This window comes from Glycine max, chromosome 1 (genome assembly GCF_000004515.6).
Source record: "Glycine max cultivar Williams 82 chromosome 1, Glycine_max_v4.0, whole genome shotgun sequence".
NCBI classification, from domain to species: Eukaryota; Viridiplantae; Streptophyta; class Magnoliopsida; order Fabales; family Fabaceae; genus Glycine; species Glycine max.
In genome coordinates, this window is record NC_016088.4 from 25,198,771 (window position 1) to 25,215,424 (window position 16,654).

A 16,654-nucleotide genomic window follows, 5' to 3' on the forward strand; every position below is an offset into this window, starting at 1 on the left:
TAGTGATGTTGGAAGTCCATTGACTTTCATATCATCAATCAATAAGTCTCATCAAACAATTATATGTAATTTTTTTTAGTAAATTATGTTCTTAAATCATTATATGCTCAAAATAGTTGATGATGTCAAACTAGTTGATAAGATATTCATAGTTTACCAGAAAAAAGTGCAATTGTGTTGTTATACTCATGATTACATGACAAGCTAATGAATTATCAACATCACTATTATGTCGTCAATTAACTCTATTATTTGCTTTCGAGAACTAAAACAAAAAAAATCTTTAAAGGATTAAAACTTAAAAAAAAACACCATATTAAGACCAAAAGGTTATTTAATCCTTTAATTAAATATATTGTCAAATGAGATATTGCAACTCCAAATCAATATTGTCTCGATCAATTAGAAACAAAATATTGAAAACAAACCTTGTTATTTTTATGCCTAATATTTTACCATTTTTTTCAAAATGTTTATTCGATTTATAATATTCCCAGTTTCTTTTTTAAATGTCTATGTGTATGTTTCGTGAAACCCACAATTGTGATTTGCACACACACACACACACATATATAGAAAGAGAGAGAGGACTTGTTATATGAGAATGACTATCTTATATGAGAATCATAATGACTAATCTTAACCGTTGAATTAAAATGAAAGGTCAACTCAAGATTAAAAAATTTTAAATTCAAATTAATATATCATTTAACCATAAAATTCTATAAGATTTATCAAACAGAAAATCAAATATCTTAAAGATTAATTTATGACATCCTAAAATATCTTAAACCTATCATCACCTTAACCACCACCACTTTCATCACAGTTCCAATCACAACTATCATGGTCTCGATCGCAAACATCACCATGATTGTCAACTGTCACGACCACCAACATGATTGTTGTTGTCATTACTATTGCCACCACCATCATTGCAACTACCAACACTGTGATCACCGCAAACCTATCATCACCATGACCACCATCACAGTCATATTGTTTCCACTATAATTGTCATGACCTTCACCACAACCACCACTATGATCATCAATCACTACCACCACCAACATGATTGTTGTCGTTGTTACTGCACAACCACCATTGTCGCATCCACCAACACCATGATCGTCGGTGATAACGATCTTGATGTAGATTAAATCTTTAAGATATTTGATTTTTTGTTTGATAAATCTTATAATAATTTTATAGTTAAATTATTTTTTAATTTGAATTGAGAATATTTTAGTATTGGCCTTTCATTTTAATCTAATGGTTGAGATTAACTATTCTCATTTTCACATAAGATGATCATTCTCATATAATAAGTCATATATATATATATATATATATATATATATATATATATATATATATATATATATAAATGACTTATTATATTTGAATGATCGAACGAGCGGAAAAGAAGTAGGAAACACAAAAGAAGAACAATATGTATGCAAGTTATGGAATTGCAGAAAAATAATAGTAATTAAAGCATAAATCTGAAACAAAATCATAAAAGAAAATTGAAACAAAGAAAATTGAAACGACGGTAGTCCACACTGGATCAGTAAGGAGGAAAAAGGGGAAAAATGAAGAAAAATGCAAGTTTATTTGAAAAGAAAGAAAAGTTTACAAATATTGTTTCTCAAAGTTCCCTCTCTAACTTCTCTCTAAACTATCTATGTAAAAGGGTGCTTCACAATGTAGTCGAGGACTCCTTTTATAGAACTGAAAATTACTGTAGCTATAGTTCAGGTTAGTTTAACCAAAACTATTTCTACAGAGAAGGTTTACAATTAAAATTTAATCTTTTCCTAAATTAATACCAAAACAGTCATCTTCGTTTTGGTAAAAAACATCTGAAGAGCTTGTTGACTTAACATCTTCTTTCTTTGACGAAGACTCTCATTCTTCTTGGTTTTGAAGTAGTTGAAGAACTTCTTTTAAGTTCTTGGTCAGATGATCCTTTGATTTGGATCCTGCTAGGAAAGTAGCTAGCTTGGATTTCTGATTAAGAAACATTGAAATCTCTTGATCAGCGGTTTAAGGAACTCTGAGTAAGCTTTAAACCAGATTTTGACCTTGTCTGGTTCTGCTTTTGTTGTGTCAAATTGATTCCACCACTTAACAAAGGCATGTCTCTGCAAGGATGGAAGTTGCTTGTTGTTTTCTGTTTTGTTGTACCTGTATTGCTAGGAAAATATCTAGGAAAGAGCAAAATTGGAAAAAAATTTAAGTCTGGTGGAATTCGTGATTCTTCAGAGTTAAAAAGCTTATTGAACTGTGCAAGTCCATGTTGAACTTGCTCGGGAAAAATCTCTGGGATTGGTCCAAAAATGTCCCACCACTGAAGGAACCAATTTGGAAAATATTATATCATGTTAGTCTTGAAGTAGATTAACCACGAGTGATTGTATTTGTTGTTTTAATGCCAAAAAACTTTGGTCCAGGCATCCATGTAACCCCAATAGGTATAACTGATTGGATCAAAGGGTACAAATTTTTTTTGTATTCATTTAGATTGGATCCAAAATGTCTAGGTTGTAAAACCTTTAAAATTTGGATTGTGGAATGAGTATTTAAAAGAGGATCATTTGGGTCTTTGAAATGTTTAATAGATATTGAGTTTGAATCTATTAAAATGAACTCATAAAATGTTCTTGTTTTATTGTTTGCTTTTGGTTTGAAATGGAATTCGGGAGGAAACGCCTTAGTTGTGGCTTTGAAGGGATTCGTGTCCTAATACTCTGGCTCCATCTGCAAAACAGTTGAAATTTTTTTGTTGCAAATATAGTTGTTAAAAGATTTTGGGGTTGGTGTAGCCGTTGGGGTTATTATCTATTTCTCTTTTGGAATATTGCAGATAACTTTTGAATCTTTGGTTTTTTGGTTTAGGGTTTCAAATCAATTTCAGATTCATCATCCAATTCAGAGGCTATGTCTGCCCATGTTTTCTTAGGAAGTTTGGTTAGGCCAATTTCTTGAAGGGCCAAAAGTGTTTCGATTGGAAAGGCATAGTTGGCCTTGGTCTATTTGGAGGTTTGGATTTTTGAAAGATCCTGAGTGGATGACTCAGATTTAATTTCAACAAGTTAGGTAAATGACCCATCTTGCTGTTTTGATTTCTGGGTAGATGACCCAGCTTGGGTTGATGACCCGATTTTGGAGGGTAAAACCCTTTTTGGGGATGGCTCTGGTAGAGCCAATTTGAAATCTTTCCTGTTACTTCTTCCTCCTTGTAAGGAGGCACCAGATGCCTTAGGCGGCATGACAATTTTTCTGTAAGAATTCACAAGTAAGATAGTGTCATACCCTAATTTCGTCTGGGGACCATTGTTTGTCGGCATGCGACTTTCGTTTGACCACTTCAAAATGTTTAACATCCATCACCGTGGAATCCGTAAAGTTCCAGGATGTTTCAGAGAGAAATCGGCCAAGAACACGAAAGTGGGAGTGTATTTAGCAAAGTGGGGGTGTAACACCCATCGCCATGGAATCCGTAATTTCATCTGGGGACCGTTGTTGATCACTTCGGAAGGCTTAACACCCATCTCCATGGAATCCGTAAAATTCCCGTAACCCTAAATAAGCATATTTTACTTAAGATGGGTGAGAAGGAAGAGAAAAAAGAAGAAAATCAAGTCCGATATGCCTCTAGGGCTTCCGTAAAATTCCAGTAACCCTAAATAAGCATATTTCACTTACGATGGGTGAGAAGGAAGATAAAAAAGAAGAAAATCAAGTCCGATATGCTTCCGTAAGGCTTCCGTAACTGTTCCGTAAATTACGAAAAAGGGGGGTGAACTTATCAAGTTGGGGGTGTAAATAGAAATTTTCAAATTTTTGAATCTAGGCCCTTCCAGAACATTTTGGAAGCTGGGTTGCTTAAGGAGGAAGCAACCTAGCTTGCCTTGGCGTGCTGGGCGACAACCTCCTCCCCGTTTTTTCTATAAATAGGCCACGGGGGGGTTGTTCCAAAGGGCCCCTGACCCCTATATTATGCATTTCAGCTGTTTTGGGTGAAAAAATGTGTTTCCGTGAAGAAAGTCCAAGCTGAGGTGCTTCTGTAACGCTTCTAAGATGTTTCCGTGAGCAATTTCGTGAAGATTTTCCGCCGTTCTTCGTTCGTTCTTCGTGCGTTCTTTGTTCTTCAACCGGTAAGTTTTCGAATCCGAGACTTTCAATTCATTTCATGTTTTGTTGGCTTTCATCTTCATTTCGTTCACTTTCGATTTACTTCTCTTCCGTTTTTAACGAGCTTTAACCAATCGTTTAAGCCATTATCTCGCCTAATAAATGATAAAATGAATTTCAACCGATCATTTGTGTTGTAATGTCGTCTAATCACTGTTAAAGCAAAATCTAACCGATTGTTCACATTGTAACCTCGGTTAAATCAAAAAAGGCAAAATAATAATAAAATAATCAAAATATTTTGAAAAAAAATAATAATATAATAATCAAAATATCTTTGAATAAAATAATCAAAAAAATCAATCGGACGTTTTTCTTTGAAAGTTTCCTTGAATGAATTGGCTAACAACCAAAGTGAAACTAAGGCTAAAATCAACTCACAAATCAAGCTTTGTTTGCAAAAGTCACTCAAAATCATTTTAAGGTCCAACGTCTTAAACGATCCTCTTTACTTTTATCGGTTAACATGGACCGTTCAAAAGCATAAAATCAACACATAACTTTACCGCTTTTGCAAGAACTACGTAGGTCTGATTTCCTCATCGCAATTGAGGATACGTAGGAGCAAAAGCCCCACTTTTGTCGACCACCCTCAAGAGATCGTTAATGGTCCAACGCCTTAACGTTTCTCTCCTTTCAAAAACCAAGAGATCATTAATGGCCCAATGCCTTAACGTTTCTCTCCTTTCAAAACCAAGAAATCGTTAATGGTCCAACACCTTAACGTTTCTCTCTTTTTCAAAAAAAATCAAAAGATTGTTTAAAGGTCCAATGCCTTAAACGAATTTCGTTCGGTTAAAATATATCTTGTGAAAAAAGATAAAAACAACTTAACCAACATTTAGTTCTGAAAGAACTACGTAGGTCTGATTTCCTCATCGCAATTGAGGATACGTAGGAGCGAGGGAAACACCCTTGTCGACCACAAAAATTTGAAGGTAGAGAGTTTGAAGTGCCCTTGAGATAATCTATTTTGAAATAAAAAACACTTAAAATTGCTTGCTATCTTGCAAAAATTTGTTTTGAGGCAACATCTTTTACATCCTTTTGTAAAATTTCTTTAGTTGATTTACAATCAACCCTGATAAGAAACTTTTGATTTAACAAATCAGATTGAAATTTTGAAATACACAAAACAATTGCTAAAACTTCTTTTTTTAACAATTGAATATTTTTGTTGTGCAAAATTCCAATGCTTTAATGTATATGCAATGACATTTTCTTGGGTATTGACTCTTTGTTTGAGGATACCACCATAACCTATGTTAGATGCATCTCTTTCAACAATTTTGAATGCCTGCGGAATTGGGAGATACAAACATTTTATGGATTGAACTTTGAGCTTAATATCCTTTACAGCTTGGGTGTGAATATCAGACCAAAGAGGAGGATTTTTTCTTAACCTATCATGTAGTTGTTTAACAATATTGTTCAAGTATGGTACAAATTCACCAAAATAATTTAGACACCCTAAAAATCTTTGTAACTGGGTTTTATCTAAGATTTGGTTTGGGAATTTGTTGGCAAACTCAATTGACCTGTCTATTGGTATAATTGTTCCCTGGTGAATATTATGACCAAGGAATCGAATCTTTGTTTGGAAAAGATTGATTTTGGTTTGAGAAACTACAAGACCATTTTGTTTGATGATATTAATGAAGGTATGCAGGTGTTTAAAATGTTGGTCAATGGTTTGAGAGAAAATTAAGACATCATCAATATAAACAATGGAAAATTTTGAATATGGATTAAAGATATCATTCATGATTTTTTGGAATTCTGAAGGGGCATTCTTCAGACCGAATGGCATAACATTCCATTCATATTGCCCAAAGGGAACTGTGAAGGCAGTCTTGTACCTATCAGTTTCCTTTATCTGGATCTGCCAATATCCTGACTTCATGTCGAATTTTGAAAATATTTTTGCAGAGTTTAACCTATTGAGTAAATCCTTCTTGTTTGGAATACGATACCTAATCCATTGTAAGGCCTGGTTCAAAGGTTTGTAATTTATGACCAGATGAGGTGTTCCTCATTCTAGTTCCGCTTGCTTGTTGACATAGAAAGCAACACAAGACCAAAGACTTTTGCTCTTCCTAATTAATCCTTTATCAAGGAGATCCTTGATTTCCTTTTGACAACATTGAAGAAGTTCTTCATTCATTTGGATTAGTCTGAATTTTGTGGGAATTTGTTTTTCCCTAAAGTCTTTCTCATAAGGGAGATCAACTATGTGCTTTTTCTGATTCCAAAATGCATGTGGTAGATCGGAACAAATTGTTGCTTGGATGTGTTTTAGCAAGAACTGAATTTTCTCTTTTATTTGGGGTTTCTCTAATTGGATTTGAATATTACTAAAGGAAACTTCATCTTTCAAAAAGTTGATTTGGCTAATCTTCTTTTCTATGAGGTTTATGTTCCTTGTAATTGGTTTAGTGGAGAAATCGAAGGTGATTTTCCTTCCCAAGTGCCAAGTGGTTATTCCTCTCTTGGATATCTGGAGAGGGAATAGAGATTTGATGAATGGTGTTCCTAGGATAACTTCATTCTTAAGGTTTTTTACCAAAAGAAAATTGGTTTCAATCCTAAGACCCTGATTTTCTATGATTGCACTGGATAGTTTATAATTGATTTTTAATTTTGACCCACTTGCTGTGCTCAATTTCTTTGAGGTTTTCTCAAAGAATTTCGTAGGAATTAGTTCTTCCAGAATGCAGTTTAAGTCAGCCCCTGTATCAAATAGGGTCATTGTATCTAGAACAAAATCATTGATAATAATTCTAATATTAATATAAAACTTCTGGATTTTAATCTTGTTGATCAATCCCATGAAAATTTCATCATCTTAACATTCATCTTCTTCTCCTTTGACCTCATTATCCGAATCACTATGTTCTTCGAAATGAGAAAGAATGATCTGATGAATTTCTTGTTGTTGTTTGAGTTCTTTAATTTCTTATTTAAGGTTGTTAATCTTTGTTTGGAGATCTTGGATAGTGGTTGGTTTGACATAAGTGTTTTCTAATATTTTGATGATATTACTAACATCAAATTTGTTGTTGGTAATAAAATCTTTTGATTTAGCTTTGTTTTCCAAAGATTTTTTAAGTTTATTCAAGAAAACCTTATTTTCCTAAGGGTTTGGTAGGGAATTTATTGCTTCAAACAAAAGATCCTACTCTTTTGTCAAAGTGTTAATTTCTTGGGTATCTTCTTCTTCCGAGGATGATGTCTAATCATCCTGCTGGATTTGGTTGAGATTTTCCTCTAAGGATACTTCCCCAGTTTCTTCTTCTGAGGTTTCAATGACCAGATTAATAATCTACTCCTCTATGGATGGATCTAAGCTAAGGTTTCTTAGTTTCTTTTTTAATCTACAATATTTGCTTATGTGGCCTTGTTTTCCACAATTATAGCAAACTACTTTGGTTTTGGGTTTTGGGTTTTGGAACATTGATTTCTTTATTGGTTGAGGTTTGTCTGATTATTTTTTACTTGAAAATCTTCTTTTAGGGGCATATTTCTTTTGAAACTTTGTTTTGGGGTTTTGTTTTTTCTTTTGCTTTGGACAGGCCGATAACCCAAATTGTTCACAGAAAGATCCTAAGTCTCTCTTATTTTGGGCTTTTTCCTTGGCCAATTGCCTCTGGATTTTGTCATCCTAACAAATTTTTAGGGCCACCTTTTGGATATAAGAAATAAGTTGTCCATAACTCACGCTATCATATGGAATATCTTCATTAGTGGATTGGCTACAAATTTTGTCTCCAACCTTATCTCCTAATGATCTTGGAAGACCAGATAGAAATTTCTCTTTCCAGAAAGAATGTTGGCTATCCTCTCTAGTGTAAACTCTAGTTAGGAAGGTGTCTCTATACCATCTAAAGTCTGCTACTAAAGTCCCACACTTAAGGTTGGATAGTAATTCTGCTGACCTATCTTTCCAAAGTGATGGGTCACCAATAAAATGTTTGGCTATTGTAAAAATGAGGGTATTAACAGCGTCAGGGATCTCTTCATTATCGTCATTTGTAATGACTTTTCCATTGAGATCCATTTTAATAGCACTGTAGATTTTTGACTTTCCATCATTAGTGAGATAATTATCCCACCATCCTTTTAATTGACCAGAAAATCCTGCCACAAGAATGTCTACAATTGTTTCTTCTGGACACTCATGGGACGTTTGGTATGCTGTGGCTACCATGGTCATATGTTGAAGGGTATTCATGAGGTTGTATTCCATTCATAGATGTTGTTTGCACTAAAACTTTTAAAGTTACTTTCGCCTCTCTCCTCTAGTAGAAGATCAGGGGCGGTTGGTCTTTGGTAATAAAGTTTGGAAGGTGTTTTCCAATGTTTGGTGTTAATCGGATTGATTACCTTTTCAGAAACTGAACCTTCTTCAGATACTTGTTCTGAATTATTGTCAGTATCCTTGTTAATGGCATTAATTAGTTCGGAGGTGTGTCTAGTCCTTATTTTGGATGATTCCTCCGAAGATTGAGGGGTTTCAGGGACGGTTTTAAGTAAACTATTAATCTTTCTTAATAATTCACTATTGTTATCACCTATCTCCTTAGTAGGGGATTTTTGTTTTAAAAGTTTCGTAAATTTCTATTTGGCTTTTTTGCTAACCTTAAAAGGTTTGAACAAAGGTTTTTCCATTTGAACGGCTAATGATGGCAACCCATGGTCCTTGGGTTTAGTAAAGACTTTTTCTTTACTAATAGATTCCCCTAACACCTGAAGGTATTTGTCGGTGTAATTAGTCTGTTCCATTAGGCTCCGAATATCCTTTGGGGTTATTTCTTCATTGACATCCTTTGTTTTAAACAGTGTGGCCATGACAGGTTTATCACTGCTGTCCTTGACCTTTGGCAGTTGGTACTGAGTTATGGGAGGTAATTATGATTGGATTAACTCAACATCTTTGATTTGCCAGTTGGTAATGACATTGGTTGTTGGATCACATATTATGTCATGTTGCCAAGGGTAATCTATATTTTCTTTGATAGTATACGCATGAAACCAATCAAAGAAAGGAATATTAGTTTTGACTCTTTCGACAAATTTATAAAATTTATCTTGGATTTGTTGCCTTTTTAACCCCTTAAAATGCTAAAAAAACCATCTCCTCTGAGGTTCATTCTCTGGAGAATAAAGTATTTTCTAAGGGTTTCCTTATCAATGTTAAATTCGTCAGATAACATCATAAGGTTCATGGATAGAAAAGTATGTTGGAGATTGGATTGAATTTTGGTCATCTTCTGGTTCCTGATTATACGTGGTCCTAGGTATACTAGAAGTCGTATCTAATCCTTGGAGGTTTATGCTAGAAAACTGGTTGTGTGACTCAGATCTAGATAATCCTACTAGAATGGATTGGGTCCTAACTGAGAAGGACCTTCTTGCTGATTCACACTCAGATTGTCTTGAGGCTTCTATTCTGGATGAGAATGAGTTTCTCTTATTGAAGGTTATTTCTACCTTACCAGAATTATCCTATTTGATTTGTTCTATGGTAGGGGCAGGTCTAGGGATTGAAGGTGTAGCCTTATCTATTACCCATTTTTTGGGAAGAGTTACCTCATCCCATTTTATAGTTCTTGGGAGAGAAACATTGGCCTTTGTCATATTAGTGATAAACAAAGTCGTCTCTCCTTTTTGTGGTTTGAGAAGAACTCTCGATGCACAAGTGTTCATGACCATATATTGGATTCTGTAAATCAAGGTTGCTGGAATCGAACCCTCTTTCATGTCTAGGCCATGAAAGTGGATGTTAAGGAACAGAGAGTCAAGGATGTTTCTATCCATCAGACTCACCGTTTTTTTTGGATAACAGCTAAAATAGAATGGTCCTTGTCCTATGCTAGTTTCTACTGTCCCTATAAAAGAATCTCCAAATTTGTTGTGCCTAATATCTCTAAGACACATAAAAACTGTGACATTTATGCCCATGTCAATTAATGGTTTGATTGCAACCTGAACACATCTTATGTATAGGTATTTGTATTTTTTGCTATGCTCAAAAGTTGAATTTTTGGATAATAAATGGAATTCTTCCCCTAGAGGAATGTTATTTTCTACAGTCTTAATTACATAGTCAAAACTGTGTTTGTTTTTAATTGTCTTAGGAACATATAATGTATCCTGAGGGATTTCTGGAATGCTCCAGTCATCCATATTTTGGTTAATCTCCTCGAAGCGAACTTCGTCATCGAAGAGATTATGTTTAGGTGTGACCTCGTGGGTCTGATTGTCTTGCTCAGTGAGAAGATTTAAGTTACTTGAACCTGAACTTGAGGATGATGATGAAGAACTAGTACAAAAGGAGATTCAGGAAAACAAATGCAAAAGGCAAGAAATTCTAATATTCACCCTCCATTACCTTTGCCTTCATTTGGTTCCATAGGAAGATTTCCATAAGGGTATATGTTACCAAATTTCCTGGATATGGAAAAAAAATTAACTTTTTTTTATGGCCTGAATCTTACTCCCATAGCCACCAGTATATTATGTCTTAATATTCTATTTAAAAAATACACCTTAGCCTTAGTGCCCTTTCTCAACCATGGGACTTACTGCTACAGTATCATTCAACTAAAATATCAGACTGTTGTACTTCAAGGAATAATGTTCAAACTCATACTGTTCAGATTAAAGATATTGTACAAAACATTTACTGCTCATACTTCCAGATCCATGAAATTAGTATACATATTTCCTTACGGATTATACTCCTACTTCCCCATCAGGCTCTAATACCAGAGATCAGCGGAAGGATTTGGTTCCATAGGAAGATTTCCATAACGGTATATGTTACCAATTTCCTGGATCTGGAAAAAAAAATTTAAAATTTATTTTATGGTCTGAATCTTACTCCCATAGCAACCAGTATATTACGTCTTAATATTCTATTTAAACAATACATATTAGCCTTACTGCCCTTTCTCAACCACGGGACTTACTGCTACAGTATCATTCAACTAAAATACCAGACTATACACACACACACACACACACACACACACACATATGTACATACATATGTACAGATTATATACCGTGGAATAAGGCGAGAACATCAATCAAATAATTTTGTTTGGACAAATTTTTTAGTTAGAGTTTTACTGCTACTACTACTACACTTTTCAACTTCTCTCTCTCCCTCAATATAGTTTGCCACTCGGGAAACAAATCTCTTAAGACAATTCACACAATGTAGAATTAAAGAAGTTAAATTTTTTGGTAGTTTACTATGTCATAATAGTATCATCTTTAAACTGGAGTAAGAATCCACAGTCATCTTATCATCATATTGTTCTTTAATTTGAGTTATTAATTGGAACTTTGTATGGCACATTATTTGTTACGATATGATCATAGTTGGTGGACTCTCTACCGAGTTTTTTGGTTCATGATCTTAGTAGAAACTATTCTCACTTACCTTCTTATAGGTTTCATTGTTGAGTTTCATTTTTTGGATTTCCATTGCATGTGTTTGACTTGTTCTCCTCATGGTGTGTATGCTCCTTTTTTGGTTATCATTTTATATATTCAGTGATAGGGTGCAAGGATAGATAGTTGTGCTCCTCTTGACTAGGCTTTATTCAAGAAAATAATAGTGAACCGATAATAAAGAAAATCAACATTTGATTAAAAATTTGACTAGCTCCTTTGATTGGCCATTTAATGTTTAGGGTTCAAAAGATATATATTGTTCTAGGAGAATAATCCCGACAACAAGAGAACTGAGATACTCAAATACCCTGAGTGACCAAAGTCTAACCTTATATTCCATTCCTACTAACCCATCCACTGAACATCCTCAATACTCAGGCTACAACAATAACCTTATCAGCCATAATGAGAGGATAGTAACATTGAACGCATGACAACTTGCCTGGGGCACGTGTCACACGTGATGACAATGGATAACTGATTTTCCAACCATAAGAATGGTATACAACACGCCAAACATTGGTATGATAACTAACTCCACTTCATTTCTCACTCCACCTTGAGCTATTACTGTCTTGAGCGTCAAAATATATGCAGGCCTCCCAATGCCATCTTGAGAATCACTTGAAGCCACCGTGCTCTACCATAGGGAATTTCCATCATGGTTCAACATTTGTCTCTTAAGATGAATTAGGGCCCTTAATTATTTGTATTAGATGCAAATAAATACAAAGACTAAAAGTTACGTCTTATGCGATATCAGACCGTGCTTCATGTACCTACATCTATATTTCCAAACAAAAGCAAAGATACTCCATGATTTGATACAACAATAAAGGTGCATTTAAGAACTTCATTTAATACTATGTCTGAGAACCATTTTACAAGAGTTGTCTTACACGACATTCTCGTAGGATCTATTGAATCCTAAGAAGCACAATGGAACATTCAGTCACTTTGAAGTTCAAAAAGTATCATAAGAAGTGCCCTACTATGACATACTTGCTTTGATGAAAAAGAAATGGTTTCCTGCTAAAGTTTTCTATGCGAAAGCTAAAAAGAGTGGTTTTCCAACATGAAGAAGTACGTGTATTTAATGCAAGCATTAAATGCTCCAGCGACCACAATCTTCAGACTCAAGGTTAAGTGAAGAAATTTATCCGTTTAGAGACAACATACACTTGTTAAAGAAGGCCTATGAATACTAGAAGCTTTGAAGAATTGGGTTACGACTTGAAGTGCTATTATTCAAATTATTTATGTAAAAAGCTTTCTGTATATTCTTGTAAAGTTTGAAACTCTCTCAAAACACCTTGTATATCTTAAGAGAAAAGACCAAGAGCTTAGATTTCATATTCGTCTATAAGACGATTAAGAGTTAGTCAATGTGCAAACAAACCTCAATTTTTTTTATTTGTTTAGAGCCAGTAGTGACTTGGTAGGACAAACAATACTGGGTTATTTAAAACTTGGTGTAAAGATTGAGTTGTAGAGCCAGAAGTGGCAGTCACAAATACTTGTAACTTTGATGAAGTTAGCCTGACCTTGATTTTGTTTGAAAACATATTCCATTTTGAAAAATATATTAACATAATTTGAGTATTACTGTGAAAAGTTATTATTAGTTTTCAATGTTATTTTTAGATGATAACTTTGTGTTTACAAAAAAGGTTTACAAAATTCTTAAAATCATAATTCAACCGTCTTCTTGTAATATTTGCCTTTACAATTACAAATCGTGAAAAATATGATCGAGAAACAAAACCAAAAAATGAAGAAGTAGCACAAGAAGATGGTAAAGTAGCATAAAGAACTTTTGACATCCAGACTCTTCAGTTGCAGATGAGACACCATTGTTGCAGAGTCAACACCAAAAAAGGGTTGCTTACTGAGTTGGTTAGTAAGCCAGAACAAAAATTACATTTGAGTGTTGACGCCAAAATGGCATGATCACTTTGCTGAAGTTCTCCTAAGACTGCAAACCCTTATCAATTAATCAAGTTAATCTAATAACAACAGGAGCAAAAAGAAGGTTGGATGAAACTTTCACACCCCAAGATGTGAAAATGATTGATGAGTCCATAACCAAATCCATCCACGAGGGGTGTATCGAGAGTCAAATCCCATCAAGATAGTAAATTAGACAATCGCGGACAAGAAAGCTTCAGACATCCATGATTGAGCATTTGTAGTTTAATATTTTCTATTCTTCTTAGCTCAATTGACATCTCTTTGACTCTTATTTTCTCATCTTAACTCAGTTTTGGTCTAAGGAAAATGTTTGAGCTTGATTGAGAATTGTAGCTAAATTTTAGATTTTGTGCTTACTTGACCTATCTGTCTTGTGCAGGTCCTAGAAGACGCTACAAAAATCCAAATGGAACATGTGAGTAGTCCCTAAAAATATTAGAAAAAGATATTCAATTTTTTACAAAAAAGCTTTGGCCAATGCTGTCATTTAGAGGGTCAAATTGAGCTTGGAAGTCATAACCTCTACACTTGAAGAGTTGGGTTACGAGTTTGGGCTTTTATTTTTGTAATTAGTTAGTTAGGTAGTTAGTTGATTAGTTAGTTAGTTAGTTACTAACACTCTATATATCAGTGTTATTTAGTTTGTTAGTGATCGAAATTCACTAGAACTTCATTTTGTACAAAACTTGTTGTGTAAGCTTTCTCTTTTTCTCTCAATTGTTCTTCATTCTTCTTCATCTCTTCACTTATGTTCCATCATTTTCTTGAACAAAATTTTGTGGTTTCTCCATTGGTGATGATCATGAAGGGCAAAAAATTTAATCAGTCCAAGGATCCACTCCAAGCAAGGCTGAATTTGAGGTCTGGTTTGGTTTTTCTACTCTTTGTGAATGTTCTTCTTTCTCTTCAATCCTATTTTTGATTTTCATGATTGTGATTATGTTTAGGATTGAAATGGATTAGGTTATGGATTCATTTCCTAATTTCAAAAATTAATTACAGATTGTTTGGGATGATTGTCCACTTTAATTTGTGATTTCAAACAATTTAGAGATTGATTCGATTGAACTTTCTCTAATACATTTGAGTGAACTTTCACATTGAACATCATTCATAGTAACTATGATAATTCTATTTGCATTGATTTGGTGAATTGGATTGATGCTTTTAATCTTGAATTGTATTCTTTTCTTGTTTTGTTCTGTTTCTTGAACTTTGTTTTTTGTATTTTCCCATTCTTTTACAATTACCTACAACTTGTTCGATGAAATTCCCCCCTTTCTGTTTATAAGTGAATGAATGTAGGAACCATATTGAATCATATTTCTGAGTTCGACTTAGGTTAATCCTATGCTACAGAATTTCCTAGTTTTATTTGTTTTTGAACGATTTGACATTCATTATCAATCCACCTATTAAGAAGGAAGTAGTGCTGCAGGCTGAGAAATCCCATGCACCAAAATAATTTTAACGATCAGTGTCAGACTCCATTAAGGGAGTACTATTCTGTAGGGGAGCATTTGACCGGTGAATGTCAATCAATTAATCAAGCTAATATGAGAAGATTCATGCTCAAAGCCAGTCATAAGTATTTAGTGTCAAATCCCACCGAGTTGGAATATTAAACAGCCAAGAATAAGAAAATCCCAAGTGACTACTCCAATAAGTGGGGGATAGCGTCACAAGCCGAAAGAGTTCAAGCACCAATTTGGATCCCACAACCAATTCAAGGCTCGATTGGGTTCTACTAATCTACTAAAGTGCATCTTGACCTACGACACTTCATCAGTTAATAGAGCTAACTCGAGAAGGTCAACGAAGTACAAAGATTAAGTAACCCCAAATACCAACCAAGGCTTTTTAGATTAACTTGATTATTTGGTGTCAGTGAACCACCTAGGATCTAAAATCGACAACGTTGACGTCTAGCAAATGGATTAGTAACCTACACCGTGGAAATTAAAAGTCACAAAATATCTATTCAAACTCACCCAAGGAAAGGAAACAAAGAGAAAAAGAGGAATGAAATCATGATGGATCTCCCTCCCATCATCCACTCAAGCACCCTAAACACAAGAGGACCAAGCACTAAGGCCACTATAGATCCCTTAAGTTAGGGAAGCTTGAATGGATGATGAAGAGGACAACATCAAATTGTAGAATGTCTCTCAACAAGGAAACAAACTAGGGAATTTATACTCGTAAAAGCTCACCTAATGCCCCAAAAAAGTAGCTATTGAAAGCATAGAACAATAAAATTCATTTATGACTTAGTCAAAACATATACAAATTAAATGCAGAGGTTGAAAATTCTGTAAAAGTACATGAGATTCACGTCAAACAGTTAGGAGTGATGAATGCTTAGGTAGAGAAATTCAAAATTTAAATGCTTCCTTGAAAGGCCGATAAGTTTAAAAGAAGGAAAGTACACACATTCAGCAAAGAAATCGATTAAAAAGCATGTCGTGTCCAACAAAATTGGGTCACGAAAAGCAAGTTCATAATGATGAGCCAAAGATACCCAACAAAAAGAAAGCATTAAAAAGATAGTGAAAATAGTAAGTAAAGAGATGCATTGTCATTAAGATGGAAGGGGTAAATAGTGCAAAGGTACAATAAAAATTTGGTAAATAAACTTAGGGAATACATTGTTCAAATAGTCAGTACAAAAGAAACTGACATTCTGGCTCTACAATCATTCAACAAGGATAATGCCTCTTGTAAGAGCCAAGTCTGATGCTCCATCTTTCTGTGGTGCATTTTCATTCATAGATTTCTCCTTGATAAGATCATTCCCACCATTTTCCTTTTCGGCATGCTTATCAGGAGAAAGATAAGATTCATTCTCGAGTCGCTTCTCAATTTGTTGAAATTCTTCTTCCTCCTCGCTCGAGTCTTCGTCGGTTTTTGGTTCAACCTCGACCCGTTTTCCCCCTCTCGAACTTACAAAATTTGCCATCAACAATGGAATAAGAGGTTCGCATAGGACCAAGCCTGAAAAACACCTAGGAATTCAAAA